The 15,130-nt window shown below is 33.3% G+C and overlaps 2 protein-coding genes across 5 annotated transcripts in view; one reads left to right on the top strand and one right to left on the bottom strand.

Moving 5' to 3' along the window:
* Positions 1 to 7,034, bottom strand: part of LOC143229656 (EGFR adapter protein-like) — a 47,166-nt gene extending 40,132 nt beyond the window's left edge. Inside the window, exons 1-3 of one of the 3 annotated variants that reach the window (XM_076462268.1) lie at positions 6,970 to 7,031; positions 4,036 to 4,215; positions 3,712 to 3,883 (exon numbers count right to left, since the gene is read on the bottom strand). The gene's annotated coding sequence lies outside the window, so the exon portion shown is untranslated. Of the gene's footprint in view, positions 1 to 3,711; positions 3,884 to 4,035; positions 4,216 to 6,969 lie in introns of all 3 variants that reach the window. The other 2 variants (XM_076462269.1, XM_076462267.1) reach the window with 2 other exon arrangements.
* LOC143229657 (calmodulin-alpha-like) overlaps positions 1 to 13,917 on the top strand; it is a 106,645-nt gene extending 92,728 nt beyond the window's left edge. The window contains exons 6-7 of one of the 2 annotated variants that reach the window (XR_013015984.1): positions 11,537 to 11,654; positions 13,692 to 13,917. The gene's annotated coding sequence lies outside the window, so the exon portion shown is untranslated. The remainder of the gene's footprint in view (positions 1 to 11,536; positions 11,655 to 13,691) is intronic. The other variant, XM_076462275.1, reaches the window with a different exon arrangement.
* Positions 13,918 to 15,130: the final 1,213 nt, after the last annotated feature.

Raw genomic sequence — 15,130 nt, 5'->3', positions numbered from 1 at the left:
ACTATTATTACATGCATGTTATTTGTTACTACACTTCTTCAAAACTATAACTTCTGACCATCCGCGTAGCCCGCCGTTAGTACAGCGGTATGTCTACAGATTTACAACGCTATAATTAGGGGTTCGATTCTCCCTCGGTGATTTCCGCAGATAGCCCGATGTGGCTTTGCTATAAGAAAACACACACACACCATCCGAGTAGTGTGTAGTATACACAAATAAATATGTAATCAACATATATTTTTATTTTAAACATGTATATATTGAGTAGTTTTAATTACAATAAGAAACAACTAAAACACAGTTGATAACAATGAATGTTGCTCGCACTGTGAAGCCATGCATCTCTTGAGGCTCAAATGATCGCAGTGCCTTTGATTCTTCCCTTAACCCATCTTTCCACTTTGCTTTTAAAGATATTGTTGTAACATATACGGATGACAATGATCTGTGTCAGTAAAATACGGATGAAATTCTCTATTCTTCCAGCTTCCCATGTCTCAGTTTTAGATTAATTTCGTATTAACCACATATTACTATTACGCATATCGAGTACGTTAAGAACATTCTTCGTATTTTGAATGAATCTCTGTGTAACCTTTAAGAGAATATTTGATCAAATGAAAATATTTGTTTGTTTTTGAATTTCGCACAAAGCTACACGACAGTTATCTGCGCAGCTAGTCGTCACCATTGACCGCCAACTCTTGGTCTACTCCTTTACCAAGGAACAGTGGGATTGATTGTTACATTATATACCCTCACGGCTGAAAGGGCGAACATGTTTGGTGTGATAGGGATTTGAACCCGCGACCCTTAGATTACGAACCGAGCGCGCTATCCACCAGGCTATGCTGGGCGAAAAACGAAAATGAATTGTTTGTTGAAATAAACAAAAGAAACTGTTGAAATGAAAAATAACACACTGTCGGCCGAATAAAAACCAAATAGATATTTCGGAATACTAGTTCAGTATACTGTTTATTTTAGAACATTCTATTGTTTCGAATCAGGATTGTAACATAATAAAATTACTCTCACATAAAACCAGGGACTGGCATATAACAACTTTCTTAAAAGAGTCTAAAGACTGGTATCTAGTAACTTCACTTACTTTCTCTCTGATAAAAATGACTTCCTAATATGATATGGCTCGGCGTGGCTAGGTGGGTTAAGGCGTTCGACTCGTAATTTGACGGTCACAGGTTCGAATTCCTGTTACACCAAACATGCTCTACCTTATAGCCGTGAGGAGAATTATTATGTGACGGTAAATTCCACTATTCGTTGGTACAAGAGTAGCCCAAGAGTTTGCGGTGAGTGGTGATGACTAGCTACCTTTCCTCTAGTCTTACACTGCTAAATTAGGGACGGCTAGCGCAGATAGCCTTCGAGTAGCTTTGCGCGAAATTCAAATAACAACCAAACAACCAACCTAATATGATGCCAGACAACACAAGTAAACCAGACTACACTTGACGAAACGTATGTTGAAAGGGGATTAAAATTTCAAGTTTTTTTCCTTGAAGTCGATAAAACTAATTGATACTAGATGAAAGAAAGGAAACAGCTATCAACAAATGCTCTTGGAATCGATGACTCGTCGATAACAGATACAGAAAATAAAAATAAGGACCGAGAAAAATTCATTCGTGAAATATTTGGCAAAAGCTTCAGCAAAGCATGAATAAGATAAGTATTAGGCTTAGTATAAATCAATATCAGATTCACAGCAATAACACATGTAATACTTCTTATGTAGAATTGTTGTTGTTGTTATTTGTTAGTAACCACAAAGCTACACAAAGAGCTATCTGTGTTCTCAACCCACTATAGGTATCGAAACTCGGCTTCTAGCTGTATTAATTCCGCAGACATACCTTTGTGCCACTGGTGGGGACCATGTGGAATTAAATATTTCAGGTGTTTGTAGAATTGTGTGTGACGGATTTACGGTTTTATGGTTATATTAATATCGATGTTTGTTTTAGTTAAATATATGTTTAGAAATGCTTATACTGTTAAATATGTATTGCAAAATTCTCGCATTTCACTACATTTGTAGAAGACTCTAGAGAGTAAGAATCAACAATATATGTTTCACGAAAGCTCTAGCGGATCTTCAGTATTGTTTTAGTCAATAAAAATTTCTAGAATCTCACTTGTTTAACGCTTATAAACCAACGTGACGCGCCAAGAGACAATATATATTGTTGGTGTGCTACAATTGGTTTACTATAAACCTTACAAATTATAATTGTGATTAATGCTTATTTATCGGAAAACTACAGATATATGACCAAAAAGTTTATAGATTTCAAGCATTACAAACCGTTTAACCTCAGCGGATTACCATCGAACGTTAGCATTTTTACGAAAATTTCAACTGCGAAAAACTCACATCTGATCAGTGAAGAGCAGGCTAGCACTCCGTTAAGTGAATTGTGCGTATATCAGCTCTACATTAATTCGCTCATCGTGATTTAAAGAAAGTTCCAGATCAGATAAAAGACTAAACACCGTAAATTTGTAAAACTGTTGTACATTGATCATTATTTGTAACAACTATAAGTAGTAACCGCTATTGTTGTTGTTGTTTTGAATTAACTACAAAACTACATAGTAGGCTACCTGTGCTCTGCCCACTACAGGTATCGAAACCTACATTTTATTGTTGTAAGTCTGTAGACATACCGCTGTGCTATGGGGAGGGCATAATCATTATTAAAATTGTATCATTATTTCTATATTAAAATGCTCCCCGCTAGTACAGCGGTATGTCTCCGGATTTACAACGCTAAAATCAGGAGTTCGATTCCCCTCGGTGGGCTGAGCAGATAGTCCGATGTGGCTTTGCTATAAGAAAACACACACACACTATATTAAAATATATTTGTAAGAAGGAAGAAAACTGTGTATGCCAGTGTTGTTGGCAAACAAATCTACATTTAATTAAGTTTAAATTACATTTTAACTCAGCTTCAGAATATTTGAAATCGTAACACGTAACATAATAAGTCGGATACTTCTCCTAGATAAATCATAATACGTAACATACGGAACGCTTCGGATTATCTAACATGCCTATTAATAAATCAATATCTTAGTGATATAGATAATAAATAGTATATATATTAAGTAGAAAGTATGATATCGTGTTATCATACTTGTTTATATTACGCATTACAGATGAATGCTGTTAATAAAGAAATGCATTCGCATCATAAGAAAGAACGTTTTGCATAAAATACAAAGTATATTATTTTCTTTCTCTTTAGAGAGAAGCGTTTTGTAAATATATTTTTTAAATACTTTCTGATGATTTCAGAAACTTTTAAAACTTATTGGCCTTGAGAAAAAACATACACACTTCTGTTTAACCAAAACTTTTCGAAAATCTGATAATATATATATAAACTTTTAATAATTTGTTACAAAAGTTATAACTATGTCTTATCTACACGCTCACTTCGTTCTCCACTCATATAGTTAAAGATTTCACATCGTCCAATCGAATGTAGTTATTTCCAAAATTACTAATTATCTACAAGATATAAAGAAATTATATAATGTTGTTCCAACTAATGAATTTAGCGTAAAAAAATAACTCTGTTAAGTATACAACAACTAAAATTCACTTTGCGAGTTATTCAAATGTGAGCATTTCAACTTTAATTTATATTATAACGAATACATAGAAACAACTTTAACTGTTATCAACCGTTTCTTCTGTCAAGTTTTGCTTTCTCATCTGGAACTTTTGTTACTAAATCTTCTTTATCCACGTGTATTGATTCTTTGTAATATAACTACATTATTTCTCAAGTCTTTTCTGGTAGCCCTGTTCTTGATACAGTTGTTATTGATTTCGGGTGACACATTTCTGATAAAATAACAGAATAAGGTTTGAGAAAGCAATAATAATTTGGTATGGTTGATGTGAAGATCTAATAAAAGTTAATTATTATGAGCGATTCATGTCGAGAAATAAATACTAGAAAAGCAACTGTATAATCAAAGATGCTCATGATTTACCTTATACGTGTTTGTCCAGCTGCTCTTGAGGATTGCTCATTGCTGGTTTCTATCGCTCGTGGTATCTCGTGTAGAAGGTTCTGCCGTCTCCACGCCTGCTATCTTACATTCTATTATAGAAAACTCCCTCGTCTTAATCTTTTATAGTGGCGGAACAACGCCACCACGTACATGCGGCAACTGCAAAAAACAGAACTACGCTGAATCAACTATTATTAGAATGATTGTGGAAACAAAAATGTATTTGCTTAATTATTTAACGATGAATGACTAACTGATATTACATGTTAAATATAGCCTCCTATAAAGACTCTATCAACTCTGATTATGTTCTCAAATCAGTCCTTTTCTATTCTTTAAGAGAAAGTCACTAATATGAAGGTTTTGTGAGCACGAGGATCTCATTACATAACCAGAAGGGAACGTCAAAATAAGTCTAAGTTAAAGTTGTCGCGTGAATTTGTTTTTTTTAAAAAAAGTACAACATATAAAATGTGCAAGGATTTAATACAAGTCATTATAAATTTTGTGTTAATATGCTGATGAAAAATAGAAGATTAGATAATCCTCGAAATTTATCAGTACATAAAAAATTACTATATGAAGTAGTACAAATCATCATGGTTTGTATTAAAAACACGTTTAATGGATTTAACTAATCTTTGTGTTTAAGTGTGTGTGTATATCTAGCATATATTAAAGTATTGGTAAAGTTAATGACCTTATGTATACTGGGCTTCTTCTCTGAGCTTGTAGAATGAAAAAATGACTTGAATACTTCGTGTACATATAGACCTGAAGACTATTAGAATAAAGAAAAGATTAAATGGTATGCCCTCATGTACATATAAGTAAATATATCATGCTAAATACTGGGCTATAATTAAAAACAATCATATGTTTAGAAAGGCCTGTAGTATCACTCGTGTTCGATAGGAAACTCAGTGACCTTAACGTATTTCGTACAATTTGCTCACTTAGTGAATTAAAAGCGGTCTCAAGATACATTTTTAATTAGTCTTATAATCTTATGTATACAACAGCTACTATAAAATGATTATTCAAGGAACGACAAGTAATAAAGCACTCGTTGTCTGCAGTCTAGACCAATCAAAAACATTGTTGATTTATTATGTGGCGACGTCTATCGGTCTATCTCAACATTTAATTACAAAAACGTTAAACAAATATTTATTTATTACAAAAATAGAATCATACGTTAAATACCATTAGAATCTACTGTATCACGTACATAACCGCACATTCATATAGAACATAAAAATATCTTGTACATACAAGTGTCATGACGTTACGTGAAACCTGCAAACCTTCGTCACACATACAATAAGGGGCATTGTGTAAAAAAACAAAATAAAATAACCACAAAATTGGTTGAAGTATTTTGTTGTTTGTTTTTGAATTTCACGCAAAGCTACACGAGGGCTATCTGCGCCAGCTGTTCGTAATTTAGCAATATAAGACCAGAGGGAAGGCAGCTCTTGGGCTATTCTTTTACCAACGAATAGTGGGATTGACCGTTTCATTATAACGCCTCCACGGCTGAAAGGGCGAGCATGTTTGGTGTGAAGGTTGAAATATTTAGGCGTCTATCTCATAAAAGATAAAATCATTGCTACATATAACTACCATAAACAATAGCATGCTTTGTTTGTAATTAAGCACAAAGCTACACAGTAGGCTATCTGTGCTCTGCCCATCACAGTTATCGAAACTCGGATTCTAATGTTGTAAGTTCGCAGACATGCCGCTGTACCACTGGGAGGCAAGTAGCATACTATCAAATGAAAGCTAAGATGTATTAATTACATGAACAAACCGTTAAAGATGGATAATTAGTTAAACTATTACAATTACTCAAAGTTATGATGACACAGTAGTATATCAATATACACTTTAGTGTTATACGTGGAATAACCCTTAAATAGTGAAAATATCTAAATTCTTAATACGTTTCGAAAAAGTAAGAATAAGAGTGTACTGGCCACGTGGGTTAAGGCGTTCGACTCGTAATCCGAGGGTCGTGGGTTCGAATCTCGGTCGCACCAAACATGCTCGCCCTTTCAGCCGTGGGGGCATTATAATGTGACGGTCAATCCCACTATTCGTTGGTAAAAGAGTAGCCCAAGAGTTGACGGTGGGTGGGGATGACTAGTTGCCTTCCCTCTAGTCTTACACTGCTAAATTAGAGACGGCTAGCGCAGATAGTCCTTGAGTAGTTTTACGCGAAATTCAAAAAACAAACACGACCGTATTATTTAATTTGTTATGGTTGAGTGTGCAGATCTGTTTGTTTGTTTTTTGAATTTCGCACTAAGCTACTCGAGAGCTTCCTGTGTTAGCCGTCCCTAATTTAGCAGTGTAAGACACCGCCAACTCTTGGGTTACTCTTTTACCAACGAATAGTGGGATTCACCTTATAACGCCCCCACGGTTGAAAGGGCGAGCATGTTTGCGACCGGGATTCGAAACCGCGCCCCTCGGATTACGAATCGAACGCCTTAACACGCTTGGCCATGCCGGGCCGTGCAGGTCTGATCAGAGTTAATTGTTATGGGCGGTTCAAATCGAACAGTATGAAAGTCGGCCAGCAACATACATTAAACTTGAATTCTGATTTAAAAAACAAACCGCTATATAATTTGTAAGTAGTACGTTTTAAGTATATATTGGTTTATTGATTAACAAACCTAACATATGTATGCTAGAGGTTTTTTATTTTTATGCATTGCAATATATTTTAATAATACCCTATTTCTGTAAAATAGTTACTGATTTTATAATAACAGTCAGTAGATTCAAGTAGTATATCACGTGACACAGCCTCAAAATGCTACATTTTTCTCCCTCTCCCCTCATAAATTATAAATCCACGTTTCACCGGTGGATACAAATAGCAAAACACTCAAATATTACACTCTTCTGTTTTTTCTCTATTTTATTATTTTCTTCGCCCGGTTTCGTAGCTGCAGGGGGCACTTTTTAGAATATCATTTTACCGAGAATCTATAAGAAAAAACATAGATATTTTTTTACTATTTTTCGACTAAATATTAATAAACAAACTTAAATACGTACATCTTCTAAATATGCAAACATATAATACACTCATTGTATAAATTAAATATATTCCGAAATGAAATTTAAGTTTATCCAATGTACATCTATTTTAATAAAAAATCTTATTTTAATTACACCTTTTCTTATTATTATTGTTATAGAAACGTAATTTATAATAATTCATAATTTCACAGCTAATTCTGCAATCTTACCTCTATCTATTTAAAGTAGTATGAAAATATAAAGAAATATTTTTCGAAAAAATTATCTTTCACGTTTTACATCTCGAGAAAACGGAATAAACGAGAACACGGTTCTTCAAGAATTTCAAATTTTCTCAAAATACATTTTCAAAATCTTTGCTGGCATACAGCGAGATTTTTCCAGGACATCTAAAATTGTAAAGTACCCTTAATCTTATCTCTTTCACCAATATAGAATTCACATATTCTAATATATATATAATGTTTCAATTATTGCAGTTAAATGCATTGTTAATTTAAAACATTTTTTTATCATTGTTCTTTATTATTTTTACAATTTTTATATAACCTAAATTGAATAAAGTAAGTTGTTTTTTTCACAATCGAAAATAACTTCGTTACAGAAATCTCGTTCTTCAGGTTTATCCAATAATCTATATACATTTTTAGGTTTCTTTTTTTTGATAAAATAATGTTATCATCTTTGAGTGTTTATCTCAGGTTATTTTTATTATTTGTTTCAACTGACTATTAACAGTTGAAATATCAATATGCATATTTGTGCAATGAGCTGCAATAAAAGGCATAGTATCCTCTTTAAGTTCAATAATATTTCTATTTAAATATTTTTAATTCCAAAAATTTATTCTTTGTGATTTCAAAATCTTTTAATATAATTTTTTGGAGAGTGAAACTGATTTATTTTAATTATAATAATTTGTTTACTCTCGTTTCTTCACAAGAGATGAAACAATATAATCTACTTACAAGATTTATAGATACATTTAAGTTTATATGTTGGAATGATTACATATTATTGTGTGTTTGTGAGTTTAAAAATATCAGTTAGAGTCTCCTCTCCTGGTGAAATAGAAACCAACATATCTAAAAAGGATAAAGCTTCATTATTTTTTTTCAAATGTGAACTTAATTTCTTTGTTCATCAGATTTAAAACCTCAACGAACTTACTAGTATCTTGAGCATCTTTCCAAGTTACAACACAATCATCTAAAAATCTTTTACAAAAAGCTTTTAAGTGAAATATAAAATTATATTGAAAATAATTAGATAGTTGTTAGGTATTATAATTTATCTCATATGAGTCTCCAATTTATTATGTTACATATTACGATTTGAAATAGCCTGAAACCGAGCTAAATTGTAATTTAAGTTTAGAAGTTAAATAAATGACACGCATCTAATTTATGATGTTTGTCAACAAGATTTAAACACAATTTTTCTTTCTTAACAGAAATATATTTTAATATATAAACAATAATACAATTTATAATAACAGTTATTATAAATAATGATTTATATACCAAAGTTTTACAAACTTACAAACAATACTGAAACTGAATATTTTATCAACAGTTCACAATCAGGAATTAATTTCGAACTGATATCAGTACAGTTCACTTAACGGATAGCTTGCCAGCTCTTAAAGACATAAGTTTTTTCCCATTGAGTTGTACAATGTCCTCGTAGAAATATTAAAGTCCGAAGTTAATTCATTGAAGTTAAATGGTATTGTTCGAAATCTGTTAACATTCCTGGTTAAATAATTGTTGTTCCCCGACTGATAAACGTTAATCGCCGTTATAGCTTTCGAAGTTTACAATACGCAAACAGTACCAAACCAACAGTATATAGTCACCTGGCGCGTCGATTTATAAGCTATAGACCAGGTTCTCGAAATTTCAGCCGGTAACAATACTGACACTAGTGTGCGTGTGTGTGTACATGTGTATAGAAAATTTAAAGTTGGAATTAGACATTTTTAACTAAGATATTACATATATATACATATACACACACGCATTGAAAATAATAAATTAAATGTGATACATTAATAAAGAACTATACAACTTCAATAATCATGTCAGCATATAACACAATTAATATACAAATAACCTAATGATTAAAAGAATAACAGAAGTGCAAGTAGTTGTCATTATTTATTAACTCTTAATAGAATATGTCTGTGATCATAGTACCCAGCAGCATTGAAAAATTTTCATCCATGACATGATTAAAATGCAAATGTTAAATTAGATAACAGAAATTAACGATTAATTTAGATATTAGGAGATAAATGTTTTGACCCACAACGTATAAACTCATACTGTCTTTTGTTGTCTGCATTTAGTTGTAGGAAGGCAATTACCCTTAATAATGTGACATAAATCGCAAAAATATAACGTTTTACTTTAACTGTCGCTATTTAGTTTGATCTTAGTTTTTGACTAGTACTTAAAAGATGAAGTATTCTCAATGCTTTAAGCTACAATGTTCACAGACATTTTATGTTACGTAAACAAAAATTAAATAATGAAAGAAGGTTGGAAGGGGTGGGATTACAGCACTTGGTGGTTTCTGACACTGTGTAACCTCAAAGTGGGTGTAGCCATCGTTCAGCCCTTTCTTACTTTGCGAGTTTTTTGTAATTTAATAATTGTTCAAACTAATTGAAAGGTGTATATAGCTAAATTTTTCTATTGTAAATTTTGTTTCACTAACAAATTACAAATACATGTATGTAATCAAATTACGTGGCTGTAATGAAATACACGACATTATAAAGGGACGTATGATGTTAGAAGTGAGAGGGAAAGCTCCAACAGTCATACATTGTATATGGAAGACATTATAGCTATCTGAATGATAAAGAGTGGGTCAAGCGAATAGTAGCAAATTTGCAAATTTTGAAACTTTTAAATTTGTTGAGTATTTAGGAAGAATTAGTTACTCGTGAAACTCAATTCAAGTCTGCAACTGAATCAAAGTTCAAAGTAAAACACGAATTAGGAATGAGCAGAAAACAGTCACAACCATTTTGAGATTGCACTGTGTCAAAAACCATTCAGCGTCGTTGTAAAGTTGTCCCACCTGTTCCTAACTTGTTCCTCATTTCTTGATGGTTCCATTCTTACTCCCTACTTATTTTATTCAACATTTTGAAAACTTACCTCAATGTATTTTGGCGTTAAGCCTAGAGAGTGACTGGGCTCCAGATCTATCCTTATCTTTATCGGCATTTTCTAAATTTTGTTGACATTTTCACTATAGTTTTTCCCCAATTCGCCAGAGAGGCAACCTTTTCTTTGGCTGTATTAGTGATTAGGATTCGTTTCGCATATTCAACCCTACTGTTTCTAACCTTATCTCTGTTCTTGTTGTAATACTCTTCTCACTAGGGCAAAGGTTATCAATATTAGATTTTCTCTTTTTCTGTCGTTTTGTTTCCTTGGAAGAAATATTTAAAAAATATCATTGTTTCAAATACAACCTTAGGTCACAATAACTTTGAAAAATGCAAAGATAAATTATATAATTTATTGTTTTTGTCTTCAGACCTGAGCACTCGAACAAAGTCCTGTCAGACTTTGGCAGTGGTAGCCTTCGTTCTGACGTCAATCAGATTGACAAATTTGTGGTTTTGCAAAATTTTTGTTTCATTCTACCGATTTTCTCAAGTGGTTTGTTGACTTGTTACCTTACAGTTGATTTATTTAGTACTCAATAGTGTGTCTAAAGTGCTTATGAAGTTCTGTTTACATGCTGTTTGTTTGAGGTTTTAATTTGTACTGTACATATTTTACATCTGGTTCGTTCCTACTATAAGTACTACCACATTTATGATACCTTCTCACCAGACAATATTTCATAAAACTCCAAATATAACAATCGCTCATACGAAAGTAAACGTAGCTATTTTAGCAACAAAAGTGAATCGTAGCTAATATTCTCCATCTGATAGTGTTTCAGTTATTCAAAAACTTAATTTATTTGAAATAGTATTAAGCTTTGAAATTAAATTTTCACTTTTTTTCCGAAGCATATAAAAAGCAACAACAGATGGAAAGGTACAATGCACAGTAGTTTACGTACTCAACTTTCAAAGATATAACTGAATTAACAAATAATTGGCTTGCATCGCTGTGCCCGAAATGAATTCAGAATTTGACAGCGTGAGGTTAGCAACATAGTTAATCTGATTTAGTACACATACGCACTTCATCAGTGTCCACGGAAATATTGAACTGACTGGATGAATAACAGTTTTCTCAATCTTGCTAGATCTTGTTTTCTTGGGATTTTTATAACATTTAAATAACATAGAAATTAATTTAAAAAAACCCTTTGAAAATGTAATATACAAACTAAAGAGTAAAACACATTTACTTATGATACAGTAACGTTATATATTTTTTACTAGCAAAAGTCTCCTGTTTTTGTTTCGATGGGTTCATGGGGATGGCGGGACGGTGTAAGCCATTCGTAGTGCAAAGCTGCTGAATACTGGCATAACAATTTATTGGAATTCACCCCTACAGGTCAGTTTCTTAACAATAGTTTAGTTGTTTTCACTTTATGTGTTCTTCTTCCCGTCTTAGAGATTGGGACTATACGAAGTACGTTGAAAGTTTCATATTGGTTAGTGGTTTGGAAGTTGAAAACTGTCATCGTGACAAAAGAAACAGAACAATAAGCCGTTTTATAATATAAATGATAGTATTTTTAAAATACGATTCATTTTACGCCATACGTTGAAATAAGTTATAAGGTTCAACGGTCACAAAGAAGATATTGAATACATCATATCTGAAACAAAACAAAAATAGGATTATTGACACTTTTAATACTGTAAAATTTGAACAGAAAAAAGTGAAACGACCACATGTATGTCTCTTTTAAGGTTTGGTTTGTTTTTAAATTTCACGCAATGATACACGAGGGCTATCTGCGCTAGCCGTCCCTAATTTAGCAGTGTAAGACTAGAGGGAAGGTAGTTATTCATCATCACCCACCGCCCATTCTTGCGCTACTATTTTACCAATGAATAGTGAGATTGATTGTCACATTATAACGCTCCCACTGCTGAAAGGGCGAGCATGTTTGGTGTGACAGGGATTCGAACCCACGATTCTCGGATTACGAGTCGAGTGCCTTAACAACCTGGCCATGCCGGGCCGTCTCTTTTAAGACCTGAATTGCTATAAAATATTTTTACAGTTATTAAAACAGACAGGTCATATTATAAGTATGGTGTTCTATTTGTTTTGCTTCAGCGCAAAGCAATGCACAGTGGGCTATTTTCATAGGGTTTGTTTGTGAATTGAATCATAGTTTTTAGCGTTGTAAGTTCATAAAAGTACTGCTGACTTATCGGGAGATAATTTACATGAATGGAACAGCCAAGAAATATAACATGCTTATTAATCTTTTACATCCCGAGTTATGCCTATTAAAATAAAATTGATAAGTCTAGGATAATTTAGCGTACTGAAAATGAGTATATATACATATTTCGTACCCTTAAATAAATTCCGTAATACAGTTAAGCCTCGACAAATATTTTCAGATATAGGAATCATATCCGATATAAAAAAAAAATGTTTTGAGTCAGATGTGTGGTTATGGCATGAGACATACAGTTTTAGACTAAAAAACAATGGGTTCATTATTAAACTTTATTATATAACCTAAATTAAACTTCAGTACATACAATTATTAAAATAGTAGATTGGTAGGTTCTTGCAATGAATGAAAGTAAAACAAATATAAACACTGCGATATAAATAAGTCTTGCAGGTTGTTCCGCAATATGCCTAAGCTAGTCATCATTACACACCGAAGCAAAGGCCTTTTAGTACGCTTAATCTGACGTCACTACTGCTTGTACCGGGAAATGATGGCTGTATTTATTTATTTTCACAACAATTAGTGCAGGCTTACGATTACAAGATATCAATAACCACTTGATAGTGTTGCGTGAGGTAACTGCCTTTGGTCCCGTATGAGTCTAAACAAGCGCACTGAGAGAAAGAACAAAAAAACTGCACAAATTAGTAACATGTTGTGCAGCTGCATTGCTTTGTCCCTGATAAAAACATGAAGTGCTGAATCCGCCATAAAAATCCTACAAACAAAATTTAGTTTTGGACTCAAAGAACGCGAAAACAGTTCCGGATTATCAAGAATTCAGAAATATTTTAAATTCGAGTTATATTTAGCACATTCCTACGATAAATAGAAGAAAATTCTAGGCGTCACGATGAAATTTAAGTCGTTCTGTCGACCTGGCCTCCGGGATTTGTCGAGGCCTAGCTTAGACAGATTTAAAGTTCTACTAGGTTATCTAAGAAGCCGCTTTCGGAAGAAATAATTTACTTATGCCAATTGTTTATTTCTTTTAGAATTTAAGCGCAAAGCTACACAAGAGCTCTCTGCGCACAGTAATTACCAATGTTTAGCTGATAGACTAAAAAAACTAAAAGTCTATTGGAGTCAACACTCACCGTTAACTCTCGGACTCCTCTTATTTGGCCAAATACTGGAATTTAACTGTCATTCTTACTGTTTATTTACAGACCTAGAGTGAAAGGAGTTTATTTGTGTCAACGGGAAGCGAAATCAAACTCTCAGATTCACACTCCAAGTGCATCAACAACTAACTAGGCCACGCCGAGGTCTTCTCGTGTGAAGTTGATGAACGTCTTTCATTCAAGCTGTGTTTTATAAACAATTGAATATCAAGTTTTGTTTTTCTGTAACGTAAACGTAGTTAAATAGTTGAAATTAAAAGCTTCCATAATGTTAGTTTTATACCTGAATGTTTATCCCCTACCTCACACCTTAATCGTGACACAATAAAATTTCACCGTAGTTTGTTTCCCACTATCACTTCCTAAATTTACTATTATTGTATTTAAATTACAAAAAAAAAGCCTACCGTCTTTGTGAGAGTACTAATACATCCATGTCCATTCTATTGTAAGTAAAATAAATTACAAACAAGAATATTAGATTTTAGGATTAACACCAATAAGACGGTCTTTAAACTTGCTTCAACAGAAGAGGACCAGTGCTTTACTATGAAACAGACATCATGGGAGAGAGTTAATGTGTGTTTTTAGTATAACAAATCCACAAAGGGCTATCTGCTCAGCCCACCGAGGGGAATCGAACCCCTGATTTTAGCATTGTAAATCCGGAGACATACCGCTGTACTAGCGGGGGGCGAGAGAGTTAATAGTCTCGTACACATATTACTTACTGCAAATAATTTGTAGAAGTTCTGGCTTTTTATTAGCCAAAAACATTTCAACGGTCATTCTCTAGAGATTAGCCAGTGAACTCTTTCGCGTAATTTTCTTGTAGGGTCGACCTTGTAATAAACTATACAATTGTCGTGAAATATGGGAAGTCTATCACGTGGGGTTGACATTCGTTTTTAGTTTCACTCAGACGCTCTTATAATAGTAGAAGGATGACGGTTTTTTTCAGTTTTAAACTTATACGACTTACAGACACGATCAGTCTCATTGAATTAAAGATTTTATTACGTTATCGTAATTTATAATATATTCTCCAATGATATACAACTATATGATATATATAGAATGAACCAAAAGTTCCGATTGATTCTTCTCTGTTGTCGTGAGCCTTGCATGGTCAGGTGGTTAAGGCACTCGACTCGTAATCTGAGGGTCGCGAGTTCGAATCTCTGTCACACCAAACATACTCGCCCTTTCAGCCGTGGAGACGTTGTAATGTGACGATCAATCCCACTATTCGATATTAAATTAGTAGCACAAGAGTTGGCTGTGGGTGGTGATGACTAGCTGCCTTCCCTCTAGTCTTGCACTACTAAATTAGGGACGGCTAGCGCAAATGGCCCTCGTGTGACTTTGCGCGAAATTAAAAAACAAACAATTAAACGTATTTGCCACTGTCTTAATAAACCTTCTTTCTTTTTCGTGACACGTTCTTTCGTTGCAACTGGATTAATTTTTTCCTCAAACTTACA

Source organism: Tachypleus tridentatus, chromosome 10 (genome assembly GCF_004210375.1).
Source record: "Tachypleus tridentatus isolate NWPU-2018 chromosome 10, ASM421037v1, whole genome shotgun sequence".
NCBI lineage: Eukaryota > Metazoa > Arthropoda > Merostomata > Xiphosura > Limulidae > Tachypleus > Tachypleus tridentatus.
This window is presented reverse-complemented; position numbering and strand designations above follow the sequence as displayed.